The sequence below is a fragment of the Struthio camelus genome, chromosome 17, assembly GCF_040807025.1.
Source record: "Struthio camelus isolate bStrCam1 chromosome 17, bStrCam1.hap1, whole genome shotgun sequence".
Taxonomy (NCBI): domain Eukaryota; kingdom Metazoa; phylum Chordata; class Aves; order Struthioniformes; family Struthionidae; genus Struthio; species Struthio camelus.
This window is the reverse complement of record NC_090958.1, coordinates 3,246,089-3,270,961: the sequence shown is the minus strand read 5'-3', so window position 1 is coordinate 3,270,961 and position 24,873 is coordinate 3,246,089. Positions and strand designations below refer to the sequence as shown.

Sequence of the window (24,873 nt, the reverse complement as noted above, 5' to 3'; positions counted from 1 at the left end):
CTTGGGATGAGACTGAAGCATTCCCCACCCACCCCTGTTCCCTAACTTTCTCCAACTGACAGCAGTGCTTTCAACCACTGAAATAAATATCAGCTGTCCTTCCCTGTAATAGTTGAGTTTTGTGCCTGATTCGGAGCTATATTCAAGCCATCTTCAAGGTCTGTCTCAAGCCCTGCAGGATTTCTCAAATATTATTTCAATACACAAGAATCAACAAGAAGTTTGTTGGATAATTGCTGAGTCTGGCTGAAAATATTTTCAACATCCAAAACTACACAGAGTTTATCACAATCCTTTATTCGCTCAATAGTGAATTATAATAGCTTGTTCCATGCTGTTCATTGCTATCTTGTCTAAAATCTATCACCTGCTCAGGAAACATACCCCTCCTCCTGCAAAACAATTATATTGGCTGACTAACATAGAATATATACTTTCAAACTCATCTATGAGTAAGCTCTTTTGAGTCAGAAATCTGCTTAACTGAACACCCCAGAAAATATCTAAATTCATAAAAGACTAGTTTTCCTATCAAAACTGATAAGATCCTGTCTTTTTTTTTTTTTTAAATGAAGAAAAACATTTTCCTATGCTTCTCTGCAATAACCAAATGACTAACAGGGAAACATCCTGTAATCACATAGCTACTGAAGGGTCTCCAGCCATACAAACCCCATGATGTTACCGTCCTTTCATTGATGTGCAATGCAGACAAGTCCCCATGGTCCAGGTTGTGGTAAAATAATCTCTGCATCATAATGGTGCAGCACTGTGCCTTCTTCTAGGAACTTGTAACCCCTGTAGAGTACTGTGAAGGTAATCTGAAACTAGGGCCACTGAAGAATAGAGGCACAAGTAAGGGTGAAATACCTCTCACTAGCCTTAGACACACTGAGCTAATCATCACCTTCTATAGTCAGTGGGGAGGGGTCACACCAGTAGGTAGGCACATCTCACCTTGCTTACTTACAAACACAGAAACTAAATGAAGTACCTGTAGGAAAAGAGCATGGCCACGGCAAGGGTATTTGCTATTACCTACAGGAGCTGAGAGAGCAGTAGCAGAAATGCATTCAAAGCATGCAGAATCACAGAAGGGCTTCCCAGAGTGAGGGGTTTATGTCGAGCGCTTCTTTTCATTCCTGATTGACCACAAGTGTGGAGGGGGGAAAGGCTGTGATTTAGAGTAGATTTATTGACATTCAGAAGTTGCATCAGTTGTCTTCCAGCTATGGAGGAGAGATCTGTCAGCAAAGTAAGGCTAAGATATACAGGCTTGCACTTTGCCCCAACCTCCATGGGAAGGCACCAGCTGATGAACTAGATGATTAACATGTCCACTTGTCTCAGAACAGAAGAGGACAGTTAATGAATAGCATAACTGGAAGACGGCAGCCACTAGAGAGAAAGGGTAGCTACACATTGAATAGACCAGTTCAAGGTGTGCACAAGCTCTATTCTGCCATAGTGACTGGAATTCAGGCAACATGAGGTTGGGCAATGCAAGACATTCACCTAGGGTGCTACACTGCTGACCTACAGAGGAGTCTTCCAACTGATTTATTGGGCTTTTCAGCCCAACCTCTAGCTGGGAAAATCACTGGAATGATTCTTTATAAAAGCAGCTTGGAGTTTCAGTTCAGAAGTTACATACATACGTATACGTATACGTATACGTTTACGTATTTGTATATGTTTATATACATATATGCATATACCTAAGTATCCCCAAAGTCCTTGCGGACATTTCTGATTAAAATGGAACATATGATATTAGCCATTCCAAAATACACCTTTAGTAATAAATGTTGATCTTCTGATAGAAGGAAGATTTACGGTTTTCCCCTCCCCACTTAATGTTTTTCATTGGGGAAAGCCCAGACATTTTCAATTGAAATAAAGTGTTTCTGTACAAATATCCACTTTTCTCCAACTGCAATCTCTCATCTAGACTGCTCCAGCCAGTTTGGCTGCCTTGGGCTGCTATGCATGAAACACAGTGATGATGCACGCCCACTGGACTGGAGCTTGGGGAGGAAGGGGCTCCACCGCACTTTGAGGTGAGCACAGCAGGGAGTATGAGTAGTGCCACTGTAATCTAGGTTGAGTAACAGCCACAGGACGATTGTGACAGCACAGCACAGCCTTCCCAGGCACCCTGAGAACTGGGAATTAGGAGGCTGGGCCTTTTTAGCAGAGCTTTACTGCTGCGAGTCCCAAAGCGAGGTCCAAGGTGGCTGTGCATGTCTGCATGTGCTGCAGTCGCATCTCTGCAGCACTGCTGCTCCTTTCAGTATTCCTTTTTCACCAGCTGCTTCAAAGCAGTGCTGGTGAGTCAGCAAGCACAGAGGAAAAGCTCTATAATGTATTCCCAATTCTCTGTATGAGAATCATAGCCAAAATGTGCCTACCTGAAGTCCCAGAGATCACATGCTGAACAATGCAGGAATGTGGCTGTGTGTCTGGAACTGAGCTGAGGTCTAGCACAGGAAGTGCCCTGTTCCAAGTACTAGTCATTTACTGATATCCCAGGCCAGTAAGGGGCTGCCTACTGTTCAGTAACATGGTTTCTATTCTGAGTTCCTTTCCTCTCTTCCTAAAGACATCATTGCTTTGCTGCATGCTACAGAAGCCCTTTGTGGAAAGCCAGTTTGGGGAAGAAAGAGGAGCCAGTTAATTGATCGAAAATGTCATCTACTTCCATACTTTTTTATCGTGTAAAAATTAAGATGAATACTGTGTGTATTTTATGTTGAAATAGACCATTTAATAGCAAACCAATAATAGCTGAAGCCTAAGTATGCAGCCCAAGGTGTCCATGTGTGGTATTGTACTGAGCACAGATTGAATGAAATAACAAAGTTTAAGCAGTCAGAATCAATACTGAGGAGCTGTCCTTTAGAGAGGAGCTATTTGTCTGCAGCCAGATAACATCAAGGCTGAAAAAGAAATTACACAGAAGCAAGGAAAAGACACAAGGACATGAATTTTAAGGTCTCTTTATTAGCACAAATGTAAGTTTATACCATCATTAGACAGTGGCTGGTCAGATGACCCTCAGATGAATCTCTGCTGGGGCACTAAATAAGCAATGTCACGGAGAAGACAAATGGTGTATCTCTGCCTCAGGCAGAACTCCTACTGCCAAGAGGAGGAATGGGTATCATGTACAAACCAGCAGCCCTAGAGGAAGAGCTTGACCCTGAGCATGCAGCTTGGTCCTTTGCTGAGGTAAGCCAATGGGGAACAAGAGGCAGGGCTCCCTTTTCTGGATGGACTGAGTTTGTCCGTGACTCCAGAGAAGCTCCGTACAAGTTGCACGACACTCTCAGGCTGGCAGAGTTACTAAACAGTCTGTCTGTCCCAGTATTGAGAGGAGACAGATTCAGTTTGACATATGGTCAGAATCAGTTATGTCCAAGGATCATAAGAACAAGGTCTTGGCTAACCATCATGATACACAGCACTTCTCACACTTTATGTTTAGTCACCTCAGCTCTTTAGACGCCTCTTTCATGCTGTAATCAGACCTGCAAGTCTACAGAAATACTAGCAATCTCTGTTCTTCTCACCACACTCATAGAACAAGAAGAGTTCTCTGTAGCCTGAAAATAGAGAGAAGCCAGGTTCTGAACCCGTATTCACCTATGAATGGAAGATGTCCAGATGCTATGATACAGTGCAGCAGTGCAATCCATTAGACAAATAAATAAGGTCTTAAAAAGAAGAATGAATAGAGAGACCAAACGGATCCACAACAGATTACCTGTCTTCCCTCAAATGCATGAGAGGTAGGTATGAACACTTCATGATATGGCTGGTGAGAGAAAGAACATTTAAAATCATGTTGAACTTTTGTGCAAACTTGAGCCTCAGGGACAGACCCAAGTGAAGTTATTCATTTCGTCTCAGCTGACTACATCAGCTGCACCTGTCAGGAACTCCAATACCTTAATCTTTTTATTCCCAATGGAAGTCCATGGAAAAAGAAGAGAGAATAATTCTGAATGAATAGACAAAAGTCCATACGATTAAGCAAGAAGCAGCTTATGGGAAACATGGGACAACAGACAATCTTGATGGCAGGGCCTACAGAAAGAAGACTGACTGAAGAAGGAATGTTAAAAAAGGCAGACTAGCTGAGTCAGGAATCAAGACCCTGGCAATTAGAAGGGTAACACTGAAGCTCAGGGGATCCTTTGCTGAACAGGAATGGCTCATGCACTGCTCTTGGAAGAAACATCACAGTTGATTACAGTATTATGGGGAACGCAGCATCACTGAGCTGGCTGCCATTGGGTGTCCGTAAAAGCATAGAAGGCAGCTTTAAAAAAATACTTTGTTCTCTTGGTGCTTCCTAGAGAAGGATCTGGAGTGGGAGTAAGAGAACTGCAAAATGAGAGAAAGGGCTAGCTTAAATCAGTCTCTGCATACTACCTTAGGCCCAATCTGTGCATGAGTGCAGAGCAGAAGTTGTGATGTTCCTGACAGGGATTCAGCAGGGTTTTCCTAACAGGATGGGAATAAAATCTGCAGACCCTCTCACCAGTCTTTCCTGCCCCTGCTCTTCCTTTTCTTGCAATAAAACTTCATTGAAAAGGGACTGTTTCCTTTTCCTGTGCTTGCACTGCTTAGCCCAGGAGTGCCTGCTCTGGCCATCTCAGAGAGCACCAGGCATCAGGGACAATGTTTATTATTGTATTCACTCAGCAGAACATTTGTAGTTAATAAAAATCACCCTAAATAAAAATATCTACATTCATAAAAACCAAGAACCTTCAAGCAGGCAGTTTGATAGCTTATCTACTTGAAAAGTAGCTCACCTGGGACAGTTATTTTGCAAATGCCATCAGTCCAGCAGGGTTTAGGAATTTTCTGATTTTACCAATGTACCTTTTGTTTGGTAATGTGGTATGGAAGAGGAATAAATCCACCCAGCCTGTCACTCTGTAGATGCACATTGCACCAAGTTCAATTGTTCTAGCTTTCTGCCAAGTGGCAGGCTTGCCAGCTAGAGACAACGATGTTTAATTTATGAAGGGCTGAGTTTTAATCAGTCTTTTATTGTTTGTTCCAGCAATAGATCAGTTTAATGGCAGTCTAAAAAATGTACCATAAGCAAATCTCACATATGCCTTTCTTCTCCCTGTTAAGATATCTCACATCAAAAGTTTGACATCAGTGCATCCTGAGAAATAGGCAACCTGTGAAATTCAGTGTTTAAATTAAGTGGCCAAGTTGCAGTTCTTAGGGTGTTTGTGGGATGGTGGATACTGCAGCAATAAGGGCAGATTTAGAGAGAAATTTGTATTCAGAGATTTTTCTCACTGAATCATGAGATTCCTTTTTATAACCCTGGAAACAGACACTATTACTGCACAGCTCCTTCAAGCTTGGTCATAGAGCTGATGCTGGAACCTTTATCTTGTAGTATCAAAGCAGCCAGCTTTACTGAAGAGAACCTTTGGTAGCTGACATCCCTGGCCAGCCCTTGTCTTCCTTTCGTATGTGAGACACAGGCTGCAAAACACATGTGAGTCTGACTCCAAACTCACCAAAACTTGTAGACACACGCAAAAAAACATTGTTTCCAGTGGAAGCCTGGCCCAGTCACTCCACATGCTGTGTAATGGTCCGCCAAGGTAATATAGTTCTGTTGCTTGGGCAAAATTGTAGGGAAGGGCGATGAGCCCTGGCTAAGGTCATTTATTTTACAGTCAACGGAAGATACATGAAACGCATTTGCTGCTCTATTTGTCAGATCTAGTTTCAGCTGATTAAAGATGTAAGAGGTTTAGGTCTGGATCCATCCTGAGAGTGGTGGTTTTGGTTTAGGCCTTCATCTATTTTTTTGGGAGGCACACACGGAGAAACAGGAATTAGTTGAATCATATCTTGTGTGACACCAAAGTAAATCCCAAAAGAGTTGTTATTACCACTGCCACACAAAGGCAATGGGAACTAAAAGTCCTCATTACTTTGCAGAGCTGAATGAGTTGCCTTGGTTACTTCTCTTTGCTTCCACAGTTATAGATGTTTTCATATCTGTCCTTGGCTCTCAGGGTGATACTAGAATAATTGTTTCACGGTAGGAAAATGGTGGTCAACTAGTGCTAAAATAAATACAGCCATGAATATGAAGAGATTCAGTGAAAAAAGGTTAAGTATATTATATAGGGGAGCAAATACTTCCCATTAGATTTTTATTGTGGAGAATAAACAGGCTTATGAGACAATCAGGTTATGCTAGTTGTGGCTCTAATGAATGTTCCCACCTGTCACCACTGTGAGGTTTAACCCCTCATCAGTGAGTCAGTCACTAGCACATACTGGCCTAGGCTCATCCAAATTGTAATAGTACATGAAGCTGCATCCCATGGGCCTGGTATAAATCAAACTGAATTGTCTAGACCAGGGAATGTGTAGAGACAGAGCAGGCTATGGAGAGGTACAGAATTTCTTGATCTGTGAATACCCTGCTTGCTTAAAGTTTAATTACTGCGTTCATGTTATCTAAAATGATGTCAAAGGTTTACACGATGGTGAAAACAAGATGAATATTTTCAAAAATACTTTAGGCCCCTAAGTCTTGTTTTCAGAAGGGACTTAATATCCAATTTTAAAGATACTAAGATCTCTAGAGTTGAAATTGGTGCATAAATACTTTTGAAGAATATGCACCTCTCCACCTGTCAGCCATAGAAAATAGGGCTAGAACAAATCTTGAGAGATCACCTCTTCCAGCTCTGCAGCCCCGGTTAAGGTCTGTGTCGTTTAGCATAGTTGTTTATTGCAGTATTTAAATATCTTTATGTTAGAAAGATTTTTCTTAATAACTAATCTTAATTTTCTTAACTGTTTTTTAATTACTCCTTCTCCTAGCTAAAATGAACATGCAGAACAAATTATTCTCTTCCTCTTTGCAGAAACCTTTTATGTAACTGCAGACTGTTATGTTTCCCCTAAGTCTTTCCTAGGCTAAATAACTCCAATTACTTCATCCTTTCTTTTTAGGTTACCTCCAGTAATTCTTATTCTCAACTTTTTTCCAATTGATCTGCATCCTTTGTGAACTGCAACACTCCAAACCAGATCCCATATGCCTCCTGAGGCTCTCCTATTAACAAGCCCAGAACGGTGTCTACCTCTTTTTACAACAGCATAACTCATCTGATTCATGTTCAGCTCATGATGATGAAGTCCTCCTCCACAGTACTGTTGTGTAGCTAGTTATTCCCTATTCTGTCTTGGTGCCACTGGACATCTAAATGCAGAATCCTTATTTGCCTTTGTTGAATTGCGTGTTACATTTTACAGATCTTCTCTTTGATTTGTTGAGATCCTTTAGAATTCCAGTCCTGTTCTCCAAAATGTTGTTGGTCCTTCATAACATAAGGCAAAAGCAGAGCTTTTACATCTTACCTTTTACATCCTAAGGTGTGTGGGAAGTCTCTGGTAGTATGCCAGTCTGCTACAAGACAGTTGAGGAGAAACTTTTTCATAATGAGGACAGTCAAGCTTTGGAGTAGGTTGCCCAGAGAGATTGTACCATCTCCATCCTTGGAGAAGACTCACAACTTAGATTCGAAGGTTCTGAGGTTTCTGTACTTCTGGGTTTTCAACAAACTTGCAAGGCAGACTATCCCAGCCTTAGGGACCCAGGAAACATATGGTCATAATCATTATAACAGACTATCTGGTGGAATTCCACAGTATGTAAGTCAGGACCCTGGAACCTAGCAATGCCATTGAGCAGGTAACCTGAAAACCTCAGGGTATCAACTCTTATTGGCATGAAGCTTTTGGTTGCATAACTGGAAACTGTGCTTTGAGGATCCCTGCTACTGATGTAAATTTCAGAAGTCTGCAGTCTGGGATGGGCTGCTAGGATTCCTGCTGCTGAGACATCTGCCTGCAGCAATGGCATAGGGGCCACAAACCTGGGGAACCATTGCTGTGCTCAGTGAAGAACATACATTCACTGAGAAGGAACTAAGGGTATATTTTAGTTTGGAAAGGATTTTTTTTTATCTTTGTAAAATGTTTTCATGATGCTTCTGACTCATGGGAATTGAAAAACAAACAAACAAACATCACTGCTTAAGTGCACTTTGGAAACAGGAATATTAAACAAACATTTCTTGTGAATTGGAAATCCTACTTGCCAAAGATTGCAGGAGTAAGTACGTTTTTTCAGGAGTCTTTCAAATGCTCAAAATATCTCAACTTTTTGCTGAAGTAATGAATTCGTAGAACAGAATAATTGGGAAAGCAATCTAATTATTTTTCAGTTTTTGATATTTTAGGGGAGAACTGAAGAAGACTTTTTTATATTTCCCATATCCTTTGTCATGATGGAAAGAGAATTTTTAATGCCAGGATAGCAGTGGGAAAGGGCAGGGAAAGGGAAGATCTTGGAGATCTTATTTCTAAATTCAGCAATGGCTTAGTGATGACAAAAAAAGGATTCTGACTTGCTAATTAGTTTTGCATAATGATGACTAAACTTGATTACAGCATGAACCAGTTAAATGTCTTTGTAGCTCATTGGCTTATTCTGCACTACAGTCAGGAGGGGTTAGGTTTGTATATGGCTCACAAGGTGTTTCCTGGAGACGTGAATAACTTACCAAAGGATGCTCCAAGCTTTGCTGTTTCAATTGGCTGCTGCAGCAAATTAACTTCTGAAGCGGAATTTTATATGATCTACTTTATCATACACCCAAAAGCACGTCACTGATTTCCTATAAGCTCTTGCTCATTTTTTCCTCCAGCTAAACAGCTAAAGAAACAGAGAATAAAGCCTTTGTTATCTGTTCATCGGTTGCCACCTCTTCCTGCAACTGCAGAAGGTCTTTGCCTTCTATTTTTTTGTACATAACAAACATATTTTTGTAACATAACAAACAACAGGAATGCCACTCCCTGTACCTCGTGTGAGTGACCCTGGGGTGAGTTGAAGGGTTTCACCAGCCCTGTGCTCCCTGTGGATTCCTGAGAACCGAAATCGCTGCCCCAGCATCTCCACACCAAAAGATCCCCTGGCAGAGTCCCAGTCAGCCCCCCTGCTTGGGGTGCAGCCTGGAGGCCGGCAGAGCTCTGGCAGCAAGTGCTGAAGCTGCAGTTCCCCATACCCTGGGAGATGAGCCCTGCTGTTACTCACACACATAGGTGAACAGGACAGCGAGAACAGGACCTAGACACCCTACAAATACAGTCCATTCCAGGTGTCGACTAGCCCACAACTGCTGTGGGCGGTGTCGTGTTATAACTCTTGCAGTTGGCAGGGCTCTGGCTGGCACTGAGGGTCAGTGGAGTGTGGGGACTGGTGGGGCGACTCATAAGAGAAGGACTGCTTTGCTCTCATGAGGGTAATGGAGCTGAGAGCCCTTCTCTTATCCGGGGAACAGAGGTGGAGAGGCTTTCTCAAGGGTTGTGACAACTTTGCATTTTTTCCTGTAAATTGAAAACAATATGAAGTAAGAGAGAAAACTTTACTTCCCTGCATAATTCCCTTCAATGAAGAACTCACTGAATATAGATAAGTTCCCCTCCAGTGGCTGATGAGCTCTGTTACAGGGCTTATCCATGCCTCTGACTGACAGCATCTTTGTATGTCTGCAGGAGTGGAATATTTTTCAGGGACACCTCACCTTTAGCATCACAGAATATTGTCTCACTGCCAGAGCAAGTTGCTTGACAGAAAGTCTGTGAGGCAAATGCCAACTTATCAGACTTATTTCCCAAAGCCTCAGCTGTTCCACAGTTGAAATCCTGCAGTGTGGTCCCTGCACTCCAGTGACCAAGCAAGGAGGTTGTGCATAGGTTGAATTTCCATTAAGAAATGGGATGGGGGATTTAATTAAAGCTGGGAAGCAACATTTAGCTTGGCACAAAGTCAACTGAGTTATCAATCCTGACAACAGCTGCTGTTTGCTTCACACGGCCCTCCCATTTCCAAAATGCCAGAGATTTCAGCAGTGTCAACGTACAACTTCAACCTGCAACATAAATAGGAAATTCCAGTAGCCTGGGAGGTTTTACAGCTAAGGAAAAATTCAGAAATCTCTTTCTCCCACAGTTCCAGATTTCCTTTCCCAGGGCCAGACACCATTCTCAGCAGGCCGGGGGTGAGGGGTGGGGGGGGGGGTTGGTTGTGTGTGTGTGTGTGTGTGTGCGTGTGTGCGTGTGTACTGAAATGACCAGGGAAATACCTCACTGCAATGAAATGTACCATTGGGCACTCAGGATTAATGGCCCGTGAAGAATGAATAAAGCAAACTGCACTTGTCACAGTTAGTGTTTCAGACGTTGTGCAGAAGCAGAAATGCTCCAAGGGCTGCAGACTGGAACCAGAACTCCTCAGTCTCCCGGAGAGTTACAGCCTTGTATTCTAGCACCTTTGGGCTTAGGACATGTGTTCCTGGCTGCACAGCACTCCTGTGGGCCTTGGGTGATCTCTCCAGTAGAGGTGGAAAATTCGTTGTATCCCAACTCTTTCTATTCCCTAATGAGAGCTCTTTCAGTCAGCTAGTATGTACAACATGATCTCCATGTCTTTCTTCATGCTTAGAAGAAAGCAAAGATCTGATCACATAGCTACAAAAGCATCATTTAGACCCTTAAGAATGAAAAACAGTTTCTAGGTTGAAATCCTACTGCCGGAGAGGCAGCCTAACTCATGACTGCTCAGGACACAGGCAAGAAAAACATTTTTCAGATATGACTTCTCTTGTAGTGTTTCCTTCTACCTGGTCATGCTGACAGCTGTGAATCCCAGATTTAAGTTGTAACTCTCCTCAATCACTTTATAAGGCATTTGTACGTCATAGTGCCAGTAGATGCTAATTAGGAATCTAAGTTAGCTAGGAATAACAGTTTTGCTGAGCATTACAATGCATAAATCCCTTAGTCTGTGTGGTCCTTGTGACTAACACATACCTATGTCTGCCATCAGCCCAAGCCAGCTTTTCCCCTGCAAAGTGGGCTTCAATATTTCTGCCTTTCATACATAATGAAACAGGAATGGACACTGTTCTTCTCAAAGCACAGGGGATTTTCCTACGCCTCACTTGTGAGATGCGGTAAAAGGAGCTGCTGGGAAAAGGAGGATCTGGGAAATTACAGGCTAGTCAGCTTGACTTCGATGTCCTAAAAAACACTGGAGCAAATTATTAACCAATCACTTTATAAGCACTTATTGGATAAAAGGTGATAAGAAACAGCCAGCATGAATTTGTCAAGAGCAAATCATGTCAAACTAATCTAATCTCTTTCTTTAATGGGGTCACTGGCCTATGGACAGCAGAAAGTGATAGAGATGATATATCTGGACTTTCGTAAGGCTTTTGACACAGTCTGACATGAGAGTCTCCTACAGCTAGGGAAATAGGACTGAAAGTGAACCACCACAGCAGAGGGACGATTGAAAAATTAGACTTTGAATTCACTATCAGGAATCTGCTGTGACACAGGAAAAGCAATTCAAGTCTCTCAGGCATCTGTCCTGGGCTCAGTTCATTTAAAAATTTTTGAACTTATAATACAGACAACTTAAAACAGAAAACCAGACCAACATCCACATGGAGAATATACACAGATTCAGTGGAGTTGATGTTAACGCTGCTTTATAAAGAAAAAATATACAAAAATCCTTATTAAGAAAGAATCACCTTTTTTGTCTCATTCATATATGTAAATGTATATAAAAATATATAATGCCATTTTTAATTTTAATGAATCATACATTTACTAATTAATATTACAAGAATGGGAACACAAGTTTATTGTCTGGCAAAGTGTTTTTTTCTCTGTGTAAGTGAAGAACACATTCTATAATTCCAGGTACTACTCAGTCTTTTACCTCTTTTCTAGCTATCTGACCTGACGGTGCTATTAGTCCAGCACTACAATGCATTATATTTCATACTGCCACATTTTTAATATATTATACTTCATACTGCCACATTTTTAAGATATGATAAGATAGCTATTTGTTTCAATTTTTTTATTAACAATTTAGACAATGGAGCTGATCAGACACAGCTGAAATGCTTAAATATGGACATCTGTTCTATTTTAGATGCCTCAGGGTATCCCATCTGGTGTCCAGCTGCCACTTTGAAAAGGTGTGCTTCTCCTGTAAGCCCCATGTCATATTTGTCAATCACAGGCTATCCTAAGTACCCAACACATCTGAAGTGCCACTAACACAGCTATGTTGAGGCAACGGAATCAATCTGTCAGCTCTGTGAATAACACTGAACTTGGGGGTAAGGGGTAGATGTGCCAATACCTGATTCAGTTAAAAAGGCTTCACAGAATCAATCACGTGAAATGCAAGAAAGGCAAGCGTGAAGTCAATGTTTAAGAAGGAGAAATCAAATACACAAACTGAAGTGAGGTGGTAGCAACCCTGCAGAAATTGATCTGGCCATTAGAAAGGGTCCTACAAACATGATGTGCAAGTGTTGTCACTGACCCCCACTTAGAAGTAGGACCTGAGCGGTTCTTTAGGCCTCATCAGGAACGTCATCTGCCATTTGGGTCACTGCACTTTAAGGAAGATGGAGACAAAATGGAGAAACCTGAAATGACAAGAGGACAATGAACAAAGGCTGGAAACAGATTGTATGAGAAAAGATTGAAAAAAATCAATCTGTTTTCCCTAGAGAATAGTAGAGCTACATGATTAAGGATATAACAGTGGTGTAAAATATGTAATAGGTTATTCTGAAGCAAAGAGTGAATAATTGTTCTCCATCTCCTCTTCAGGTAATTGGCTTGCTTTGCAGCTGAGGAGATTTAAGCTAGAAATTAAGGGAGTACCTAACTACTGGGATAATTTCACATAGGAACACTACCTAAGGAAGCTTTTTCCATGATCTTTAGGATGATCAAAAAAAGACTCTATACTCTTCATATTTTGCCTTGACCTGGATCCAGCACTCTGATCTATTGAGTCTCCTGTTTTAATACCGTGGAGTGAAAAGAAGCATCTTTACACCTGGCTGCCCTTGCAGTTACATTCATGCCTGAACACAGCCAGTTGTTTATAGGTACAGTCATCAGAACCCTCCATTTGGGCTGGTAGTTTCTAAACTGGAAGATCTCTACAAACAACAGAAGAGGAGGACAACAGTATGGCAGCGGTAGAGAAAGACCTCTGTATGACAGGAGATTAAATATACCCAGACTATTCAGGTTATCAAAAAGAAAACTAAGAGAGGATATGATGAAGTATATAAGATACTGATTTGCCTTGAGCAGTTGCGTAGAAAAAGATTGTTCAGTCTTGTTTCATATAAAACATCAATTAAATGGTGGCAGATACAAAACAAACTGAAGGAAATATGTTTTCACTCAATGTAGCATTAATGTGAGGAATGCTTTACCACAAGGTACTGGAGGCACACAACAGTTCTGTGTTTTCGCAAAGCAGATAGGGAAATTCAGGAAAGGGAAATCTGTTAATGGCTAATAAATTCAAAGATACAACATTGGACTCAAGAACTTCCTAAGTCACAAGTCACCACACCCTGGGAAGGCATACTGGGGACAGCTTGTATGCTTACTCTGTTCTTATGTTCCTCCTTCACTGTACGTAACTAGCCATACTGACTCTTAGTTTTCCAAGATAAGGATGGGCCTAGGCCTGTCTCCAAATAAATTATGGAAAAGCCTGCCAGGAACCAGAATAGAGGAATCAACTTTGAGAAATAGAGACAAGCTGGGTGGAGAAATTGCTGCCTGAAGATGTTCAAAGAGGCTTTAGATACTGCCCAGTTGTCCAGTGACCCTCCCAGACTGTGACAAATCAAGGTATGACAATAAATCTCACAGTCATGGGCTCTTCACTGTCAAGTGTCTTCTTTTTCATGCTACAAATGGCCAGGGTCAAGAAAAGCATAAGTGTATTGACTTTGTTGGAACTCAGAGGAGAAGAATATAGATACGAAGGCAGGCGGAAGTGCAGCCAGAACCTCAGCAAAAGGTTCAGAAGTTGAGCCTTCAGTGTAAATGTCAAGCACAGTCAATGTCTTGTCAATATCGTGATGGAAGACATCCACATCCTCTGAAGGCAGCCCAAGACACGACTGGCACTGGTGATGCCTGCCAAGAACAACCTCTGCGGAACTGAAGACACCTACATGGGGACATGGAGCTGAGGCAGGGGGAACCTCACAAAGATATCCTCCCCAAAACTGTTGCATAAATCCAGATCTTGGAAAAAAACTTAAAGCTTCTGAAGTTCTCTGGTAAAAGGCTGTCAAATCAGAGAGCTCTTGGAAGCGACACTTCTGCAGGATGTGATAATATCAGTTACATCGGGTTATGTGGCAACGGTGAAGAAGAAGAAATGAATGTACCAGTGCACTCTGTATGGGATTACCAGAATTTTATAAGCTGTAGATGGAAAATTAAATGGAAAGATGTCTACAAAGGAAGACATGGCCCTGCCCTCTCTTTTGTCACAGGAGGAGGCTCAGGACAGTTGCAGAGACACTATGGAACATCAGCCAGAGAAGTTTTCTCTGAAATATGACCAGCGCCCCTGGAAAATGACCAGAGGGTAAAAGATCATTCCAATGTAGGGTGGATCTCAGGACCCTTCCCTGAAATGAAAGGCTCTGGAGTACTCCTGCCAACATCTGCAGCTGCTTGGACATGATAGCTTCTGATTTGAGCTTTGAATGGCAGGCGGACTGTGGCTGGGGTGGGGAGCCTGAGGATAGCAAGACCATGCCCTAAGGCAGCAGCTGGCCCATGTTGTACTGAAGTGGTGAGAGGTGCAGCTGTGGCCCACCATGTTCTTCACAGGAGTGAAGAGCAGGTTCCACACAGGCAAGCTTGGGACTCCAGATGGTGCAGCCCATAGAAGAGGCGCCTGCTCTGGGGTGCTCCCCAGAAGTTAATGAAAGCCAGATGCACCATGGCCGGTGCCAATACACTGTGGGGTTGCTGTAGCCTATGAGTACACCCTCTAATGACCCCATGATTGACAAGCCCAGACAAAGGAGTAGTGACACTGCAGACCCACACCTGCTCCTGCCCATACAGCAACAGAAGAAGACAAGCTTGGTCCTTTACCTTTTACTAACCGCTGTCATAAACTAGGTTTGGAGGAGGATGGAATGACCTTTGCTTCAGGCATGGTACAAATCTGGGCTTGTGTTATAAAGTATCTTCATATTCTCTATGGCGAGGAAGGGAAGCAGCAGTGAGTCATAAAGTTTTGAAGATGACAGAATCAGCACTATAAACAGCAAAAGATGGAGCTGGTTAAAAGTCTTCAGCAAAAAGTTTAATTTTATTTTTATGCAAAATGTGAAATTATTGATTTTTCTTTCTTTTTTTGTTGTGAAAGACAGTATTGATCAAGAAAAAACGTTTCAATCTGTGGAAATGACAGCTTAAAATTACTCTAAATGTTAATCTTAAACTCTTATCTGAATTCCTAATGCTGGCGGTGCTGAGATCCCCCATGCCTTGAGAATATGCCCCACATTCCCTCTTCCTATAAACTCTCTGTTTTTGACATTATGCCTTATAGAGACATTTTATGGAGTGATGAGTTTTATTTTGGAGCAGTATCTAATAAATTTCTTATCAGAGCTTTAGTTGAAAAATGATAGCTTCTTCCCTACCCCACTCAATTTGTGAAAAGAGCCTCTGCAAGGACATTGCAAACTTCAATAGTGTCTACCTTTGCCACATGAACAGGCTGTGCAATCTGGAGTCCTAAGAAGGAAAAACTGATGTTCTGTCATGTGTCTCTTCCCCCACCTAGACAGGCAGGTCCCCCTGTGACCCACAACCTTCTCAGCTCTTCGTATGTTACTCTTTCCTTCGACGTGATCCATTAGCTCCCACGCCCTTTTGCAGCCCAGACTTCAATTCATTGCATTGACTTCTTTTTCAGCTTTTGATTTGAGGATAATGAGGACAAATGATTCTTCCGTTTGTAGAGACACTGACAGTCAGGTGGTAATTACTATCATTTGTACTAATAAACTGGGATGCTGAGATATCTTCATTTTTACTGGTAGATATTTCTCAGAAACAGCCCCAGCCATCTCCTAATGGCAGCCATTTCCTAATGGCAGAAAAGAGTCTGTATTCCCAGAGGGTCTGACACAATTTCCAAGAGGTTGTATTCAATAGTAGCAAGTGGCAGAAGCTCAGCACATTTCAGGGTCAGGTCTCTAGTTTAGCACATCCTTTAATTAATTGTGTCATATTAATAATGGCGCTGAGATAAGGTCTTATAAAATTCCAGGCTGAGTCAGTGTGAGTCCTTCCACTGATTGTAATGGAAGTTGATATGAACAGGATGTGACTTACATGTTTACAGGTCACTCTTATCATACCCATTTTGTTATAAGTGGTCTTCAGGTAGCACCAATAAATAAATAAATAAATAACTCCAAGAGCAGAGACTAAACCACAAGAGTGCCCCTACTGGTTGAAATCCCACACAGCAAGATACAAAACTGGTCTCCTGTAGCCTGCTTTCCTCTTGGGTTCACGAATCTGTCATTCACAGCTCTAGAGGTGTAGGAACTGGAGTATGCATTATGTGTGGAGAGAGGGGTTAAACTGTTCCTCGTGGTTATTGCATAGCTGTTAGGGATTCTGTGTTGGGTGTAGGTTTGTATGTCCACCATCCAAATGCATTAAAAGTTGATGTTTAGATTCTGGACCACTATTTCTCTTAGTGGTCTCTGGACCACTATTTCTCTTAGATTCTGGACCACTATTTCTCCCATTTTCTGGGACTTTGTTTGAGATATCATGGTGGAAATCAGATCCATGGGCTGTTTTTCAGCACCTGGAGGTGATTTTATCAAAAAAGCAGGTTCTGCAGCTCTGCAGATACTCCTAGGGCTCCAGTGCCCTCTTAAAGCACCCAGCTCAACTGATGAATGTCACAGGGAAGCCTCCAGAGCTTAAGTACTACATTTACCTTAGCAAAAAGGTTGGACTTGAGCTATTATGCCAGAAGAGAGGATCCAGAGGCACACTCAGGAACCAAGACAGGTCCTCTGAAGTGCTGCCCTGAGACTCACAGATTCACCACCTCAGCCTTGGCAATACTTCACGAACATCATCTGCTGCTCAGTCACATCATTCATAGTGACAGAGACTTGAGCTAAAGCTCAACAGCTGGATGTCCTAAAGGACCTGGATTTTTGGTCTTGCAGTGCTCAGTAGAGGAACGTTTCTAGAACCTACCCTGTTGTGACCCCTTCAAGGAGATGGAGACCAAATTAAAAATATTACCTAAGTCTTGCACAGTAACTTTTGCTGACTTTCTTGATGCTTCCTCTTCAAAAAATTGTTCTGCAAGGCGTATAAACAGCTGCCTGCTTTAAACTTATTGAATCCTGCCTATGATGTTCCTAAGACTAACCATTGAGCTTAAAACTAGTTGATATCTGCTCAAAAGGCTCCGTGCTCTGCATCCTCAAACACCATTTCTGATGCTTGCTAAGGATGCTGATGACACTCCTGTGACCTGGAGAGTTTTAGAGCAGTTACACATACTAGCAAATTATTCAATATTTAGTTGCTCTTTCTTGACTATATAGACATTAACTTAACATATTAGTTCTGCACGGTAATAGGAATCTCCCAGCCCTATTGTTTGCACACTGTTCCTCCCTATGCACTGTGTACTCAGACTCCTTGCAAGGCTCGTCTGCAGCGCAGTGGTGGCCTATATGCAACCTCTCTCTGCTGCAGAGCACCACAAGAGGGTGACGACACAGAGCTCCCAGAAAGATCAGTGTCACAAAGGCACGTCCTTTACAAGGTCAGTGCTCAGTGTAATAATTCAAACTTGTGGCTGCAGTGTGCAAAAGGGACACAATCTGGGGCACTAGGGTCCACAGGATGGCTTTCTCCATAGCACATGACCCAGATTCAAGGCAGAGAGCTTCAGGACTTGGTTATTTAGAAACATTCTGCAGTTTAGACAAGAATTCCTCTGCCCTGTGATGAGATGCTGTTTGCTCCAACCATGTCCTTCCCACCATACCTCAGCTCTATTCTAGTGTTTCCATCCTAATTTTTGAATGTCTGTCCTTTGACATAAAAGCTTTCCAGTGCTTCAGAAACAGAAGTCATTCTCAGAGAAAATTTTTATTTGCGATAAAAACTTCAACAAAATGTTTAGGATTTTTTTTTCTCATAACCACAAAAAAAAAAAAAAAAGGTTCTGTTACCAATCTCAGGACTGCCAGTCATGCTGCTTGCTCTCCTTTCTCTTTTTGAACAGAAGAATGCTCTGGAAACATCTAGTCAAACACCTTTTGTCTTCTTGACACCTGCAAACGGGTACTGTCTAATGCTTCCTAAGAGGTGCTTTCTGTACCAGTTCTGTAGTGTTACCTACCTACATCCAGCTCCTTGTTGTGTGGTTCCTGGGTATACCAGGCTCTTAGAAACTTTCAAAGTATTCAGAGTTCCTGAAGAAGGTTTGTCACTGCCTGGGAGATGGGGCACTGAGCATTTGCCAAACATTTTGAAACCACTCTTCACACCAGAGAATTTTAAGGAAAACATAGATTTGAATCCAAGGTAATGCACAGCCATATGTATATGCTGTGTATATGCTGATCTAATGGAGAGCTCAGAGTGCAAACATGAGTGGTCCTCCTCAGTCTATCACTTCCTTGGGGCTTGGACCAGGGCAAAGCTAGTGGGAAACAGTGGTAATCTGGTAGTGTCTTTGTCCTCCAGAGTTACAAGCAGCCATGCAGGCAGGGCATAATGAGGCTACTGGAAAACAAAGCTTCTGCGGCTGCTGCATGATCAATGAAATTTTCATTCCAGTCATCTTTATTTCTTCCCTGTACTTTGAGGCAGTTTTAGAGTTTTAGAGAGTTTGAGGCAGGTTTAGATGAAGGCCGAGCCTGCAAGTTCCAGAAAGATGCATTGCTATTACTCAGAAATAATACCTATCAGAACAGACTAAACAAGTATGATCTTAATTGTCTCTAGATCTCAGCTAAGCCATCTACCCTAACTCATCTTTATGTTACTTCTTCTTTGCTGAATCATTTAGCTTTACATGGGACTCACCCATCCCACGGCATCAATCCATATTCTCTTGGCAAATGCAAAACCTCAGTTAGACAGTCACGGACTGACAAAACATGTTGTAGGCAACAGCAGGGTTCCTTGAACAATCCCCAGAGATGGGGACCATTTGTAGGAGAAAATTACATATCAAAGGCCCCAAATGCTGCAGTGATTGATGGGGAGGTCAGAGCTGTGATCTCTTCCATTTAGTGCCAGTGTTATTCTGCCCTTCGACCTTTGAAAAATCATCTCCTTTTTGTATTTGTTTTTTAGATGGAAACTGGAGATAAATAAAAATCCTGTGCAGCATGGGACAAGGGTGGAGGGAGGAATATGTTCTGAACCCCCAAGTATTTCTACGAATATTAATTCAGGGGCTACGCCACTGTGTGTGACCTGAATGTGCAGGTTGGGCTCAGATCTCATTGAAAGTCTGAGAAATCTGGGGCACTGAAAGCTAGAGCAAGAAAAGGGGAGCTGGGGTCAGGGAGGCTCACTATATAGGCCAGAGGATTCAGGAGGGAGCTTCACTTGACCATCACAGAGAAGAAGAAAGTAGGTTAGTCCTCTGCAGGGAACATGCAGTGATGAACAATACCTGGGGATGATTCCATGACTAAACATGGGTTGATACACCAAGAATACATCACCAAGGTAGGGTGATGCTCTTCCCCACTTTACATGCTGACCTTCCCAGACTTGACCTTCCCTCTGACACTTTCTATTTGCCTTTTCTTTCTTAGTAATTCTATTCTTCCTGTTTTCCTCCTAATCTCCTCCTAAAAGAAGTCAGGTAACTTGAAAATCCCTTGTCTTTGTATCATGGAAAATACATTTTCCTCCATTACACTTGAACAGGCATGACCCCTCAGACATAAATTCCAGCTCTCTCTGCTGGTCTAGCAGTGCCCCAGTTCCTCTTCTGAGATCCCTTTGTGAGCTTTAAACTTCAGTAGCCAGCCCCTGCTCCTGTTCCACATGGCCTGTTTTTTTCCAGTAATATAATTCGCAGTTTCAGATGCAGCTCATCTTGTTAGTAGGATTATATCTCATCTGTAAGATGACCAGCTGGGCAGCTCATCTTGTTAGTAGGATTATATCTGTAATAACACTGGAACTCATAGTTATGATAAATTTACTATCTAAATTAATAACAGAAAATTATCATCTTTCATGAGCCTCATTTTTCCAGGGCTAGCTGCTGAATTGAGAGCTTTTGCCCTACGTTTTGACAAATGGGACGAATCCCTCTAGGATGCAGATATGAAGAGATGAGATAAACATCTCCTGGTAGAGGGATCAAAGTCCAATTTGCCACAGTGCCGGTGTGGTCAGCAGCGGATACTCAGGGCATGCACAGAGGATCCTTCCAGCTTCCTTCAAGCTGAGTTAGGAAACAGTACCAGTGACATCTCCAAGGGGAACAGGGCTGCACCATCCTTTGGTCATTCACTCTAAAGAATGAAAATGAAAGATGCATGACCCAGAAGAGGAGAAGAAGGAAGAGACGGAGGAGGAGGATAAAATGGCTTCTTTCAGATCCATATGCAATTGCAAACCTGCCTCTATGAATAAAACAGAGTCATTCTTACTGTGCAACAGACATCTCCTGCTCCCTGGAGCCTGAGCTTATACTTCACTGTGGCAGAAACGTATAGAAGTATCAGGACCAGCCGTGCAATGCAATGCAATGCATGGGGCAGCTCTTATCTCCTGAATTCAGTAGTCCACAGGAGCTGCTTGTGCTAGCTGCATCTTAGAAGGCTCTCTTGAAGGTGAGGATGAGGATACGTAAGGACAGGGTAAATGAGGTATACAAATTAGCCTGGATGAAAACCACCGCCACAAGACTCATACAAAAGCTTGCCTCAGCCTAGTGATAGCCAGGCATTCGATGCAAATCCCACTCCTGTCAGTAGTGTTACTTCCAAGCTGTCCTGATGTACTCGGGGCATGGATCACATGCTTTAGCTGGCAATTACCAGCTGCCATTTGGGGGATCATATGCCTTGCATAGATATTACCATGTGACATTTCCTGGGTTTGATTAGGAACAAATCAATATTCATTTGGCTAGCTGGGTTGTTATTTTTCCACTGTTCCACTAATATAACAATTGGACTGGGCTATATGTCTCTTTTTCTCATGTAGGCAGGCATCACAGCCATTTAAAATATGCATATTGGAGAAATATCCCTCACCTTATGTCTCCCAAGAGTGCAAGAATCAATTTAGCCAGAATCCCCCCATCTGTACCACCTTATGTATGCAGAGAGGGATGGAGTTGTGGTCTGTTTCTTTCAAGACATTCAGAATACCTGCATCTCTGCAACAACTGTGAGGACTCATCCATCTCACCTAAATCCTGCTGCTTGTTTAATGCATGTTGAAGATGAACAGATCTTAAAGGCCATATAGAAATTACTACCTCATAACCTGGAAAAATGTCTTTAGGAGAGTGAAACACCAGCTGAGAACTGGCATATTCCTTCTTTCCTTCAGACAAGCTACTTCTTTGCCGGCATTAGTGCTGATTTAGTGGAGAGCAAATGGCTTTCCTGTTCTTAGAGACAGGGTCTGTTGCAGTGCAGCAGGAAGCAAGGCCATCTCCTACCCTACTTTTGAAGTTGCTCTATATGGCCCTGGGTTGCACATGGAAGAAAAAGACCTTCAGCAGAACTGCTGATACATGTATCTAAAAAATATTTTAATTACAATCCTGTATGGCAGGAAATTGTCCACGACACAAGTTCAGCCCACACACATTTGTGTCTACTCGTATCTTACACCCAGGATAAAGGAATAAATTGGCTCTTCCCGAGATTTTTCAAAATGGAATTGCCTGATATCCATGGCAGCAAAATAAAGTTATGTCTGCTTTCACTGTTGGCATTATTGCAAGTGATATTCTGAGCTTGAATCCATTACTGAGTTAGAGAGGGATTCTTAGACCTTCAGAGTCAATTAGAGTCAGCTACAAAGTACTTTTTTTTTTCCCCTTTGGTGAGGCATATTTATCCAGCACTGTTCTTTCCATAAAAACTTTTGATAAAAACAATAAAAGAGTTTAGATTTACCAAATGCTTCTCCAAAGCCTCCAGATCTTTGTCAAAAAAAATAAACCTCAACAAAAAAATCCTCAGTTTTGAAAGGAAATCCTGAAAAAAGTCATTGAAATTAGAAACTTTTTGGGTTTTGGGGGAGAAATATCTGTTTTTCTGAAATTCTTAACTGAATACTAACCCTCAAGGAAAACTTCTGTCTCAGCTGCTGAATTTGTTCTGCATGGGCTGCTCTGTGGGAACTTCCATCACAGCAGAAAACATAAAGCTTTCCATTTGAGAAGGAGCTGGTTGCTCCTGTTCCTGCTGAGTCCTGCGTCCTCATTACAAGGATCAAGTCCTTTGAAAGTCAGTTGGCCTTACAGGAAGGCCTGGAAGGCTCTCATCCAAATACAGTGTTGGTGGGAAGGGCTGGCATCAGCAGCTTGCATGACCCTCCAATTTGCCACAGTTTTCTTAAACTCCCAGATATTTGTTGCTACCTGTTGTTATATTCAAGATATATCTTAGTTTCTAATCACCAGCTTGAGCTGCTTAGTGCTCCCTACATCAGATTTACTGTTCAGTTTGTTCAGGATACACCAGTATCTTCCAGTGGAAGACTGCAGGGGAAGGTTATTGTTGGAGAAGTTTTGTCATAGCCTTGTGAAATCATGGCTGCAGCTTAACCCCCCCTCCCCCCTATACCAGAGCTAATTATGTAAAAATGATAATTGGGACAGAGCTACAGCTATATCCTTAAGCTCTCAGAGAAGACTTACTCAATCTGAGCTTTTTTCACTAGCTACTGCTTCTTGCCTGATTATAGAAATGGAGTGGGCGGCAAGAGACACCATCCACAGGCAGGAGAGTTGAGAAATCTGAGGAAAAATGAAAAGATGATAATCCAATAAGCCTGAAAAGCTCCAAACGTGGCATCTGCCTATCCCCCTACAGGCACACTGCCTGTGCGGTGCCAGAGCCTACACATAGTAAGAGAGAGAGACGAGGTGAAATCATAGCCTTGCTGAAGTACAAAAGGACTTTACTATGAAATTCTACAGGGTCAGGAATTTCACCAGAGTCTAAAAGGAGTTCCAGTAATTCAACATGTAGTTCTGCTGAATTATTACATGGCACGTTCACTAGAAACCTCTTCCCTGCAGAGGTCAGGTATCATCAGGAGATATTTGGTAGACTTTGCTATTGAACTTTTTGAGGAACCGGTTTTGGTTTCGCAGGTGGGGGAAGGGAGAACCAAAAAGTTTAAAAATAGTGTTTTGGAGAAATAATTTCTGATCTTAATCTCCCCATAGTTTTATAATTCCTTTTATTTAATATTGTTCCTTATAATCCTGTTATAAAGTTCAAGCCCAGTTTCACATGACGAAATTATAGTGAATTTCCGCAGGGACTGACTTCTGACCTGACAATGTTCAATATCTTTGATGATGTCAAGGAAGAAAATATTGAGTCACTGTAGGTTAAGCTGGCATATGGCACAGAAGTTCAATGGAGTTGTAAGTATCAGTGCGGATGGAGAAACGCTGCACATCACAAAGAACTGCCAGGTAGACTAGTCATAACCAAACACTAAGTGCATAATACAATGAAGTACAAGCTCTTAGATCTTTGTATAGGCTGTAGTTTGCTAAAATGTAGGGGAATGAAGGCACTGTTGTAGGAATAAACAAAACATAATGGGAGACTTTAGTTACATCCATGTAAACAGGTTAAATGTTAGAAAGAGATAAGGTATAGAAACTAATTTTTAGACACTGTAAATGACATCTTCTTGCTCAAAGTGCCCAGAGATCCCATCAGAAAAGAATAAGTTCTTTATTTATTCCTGAGTTGTGAAATGATATTGTTTGAGATACAAATCTCAAAGAGTAACTCTGCAATGATGATCATTATAACTTACATTTATATAGCTTTGCAGAAGTGAGAAAGCTACAGGTAAAAATCGTCTTTATTAAAGTTTAACTTTAAAAAGGCATGAAGAAGAAATGATATGAAAAAGAAAAATGAGAAACATGTTAAAAGAAAGTAAAAGGAGCTGCAAAAAGGGTAAAATGTGTTTGGGTGTCTTAAATGTATTTAGACATACAGCATCAGAAGCATGTGGTAAGGTTATACCATCCACTGAAAAAGATATAAACAGTCCTAAACTAGAGAAGGACAGTTTAAACAACATGATTAGAGTTAAACAGAAATTCTTTAAAAAGCATAAGTCATTTTAAAATAAATTAAAATAGAGAAGAGCTCTTGTGACTTAAATATGAAACCATAATATTGTAAGTCAAATCAGGTTCTGAGAAACTACCTACTGAAGGAATAAAGCTTGAAATAAAAGGATTTTTTTCCAAACACATTAGAAGGAGTCTTACCAGAAAATTGCTGGATGACAGAGGTATAAAAGAAGATCTCCAGGAAGTTAAAGATCCCAGAAGAGAAGAAAGGTTATTTCTTTGCATTGGTGCTTATTATTGAGAGCTTAGGGGAGTCCTTCTTTACAGATGGTGAGTCTGACCAACTGTCAGAACTGAAGGAGGATATTTTAGAAAAAACTGATAAAATGAACAGTAAGAAATGAGCGGGAACAGATGGCATTCACCCAAGAGGTTTAAAGGAATTCAGATATGAAATTGCTGAACTACTCATTGTGTTATGCAAACTATCACTTAAATGAATCCCAGTATTATAGCAATGAAACGCAAAAAGTGAGAAATCAACTTTTAAAGGA

At 41.7% G+C, this 24,873-nt stretch overlaps 1 long non-coding RNA gene across 1 annotated transcript in view; it reads right to left on the bottom strand.

The window, feature by feature from the left end:
* LOC104142163 (uncharacterized) overlaps positions 1-24,652 on the bottom strand; it is a 55,795-nt gene extending 31,143 nt beyond the window's left edge. The window contains exons 1-2 of the long non-coding RNA XR_693660.2: positions 24,518-24,652; positions 12,482-12,587 (exon numbers count right to left, since the gene is read on the bottom strand). This is a non-coding gene — a long non-coding RNA (uncharacterized lncRNA). The remainder of the gene's footprint in view (positions 1-12,481; positions 12,588-24,517) is intronic.
* Positions 24,653-24,873: the final 221 nt, after the last annotated feature.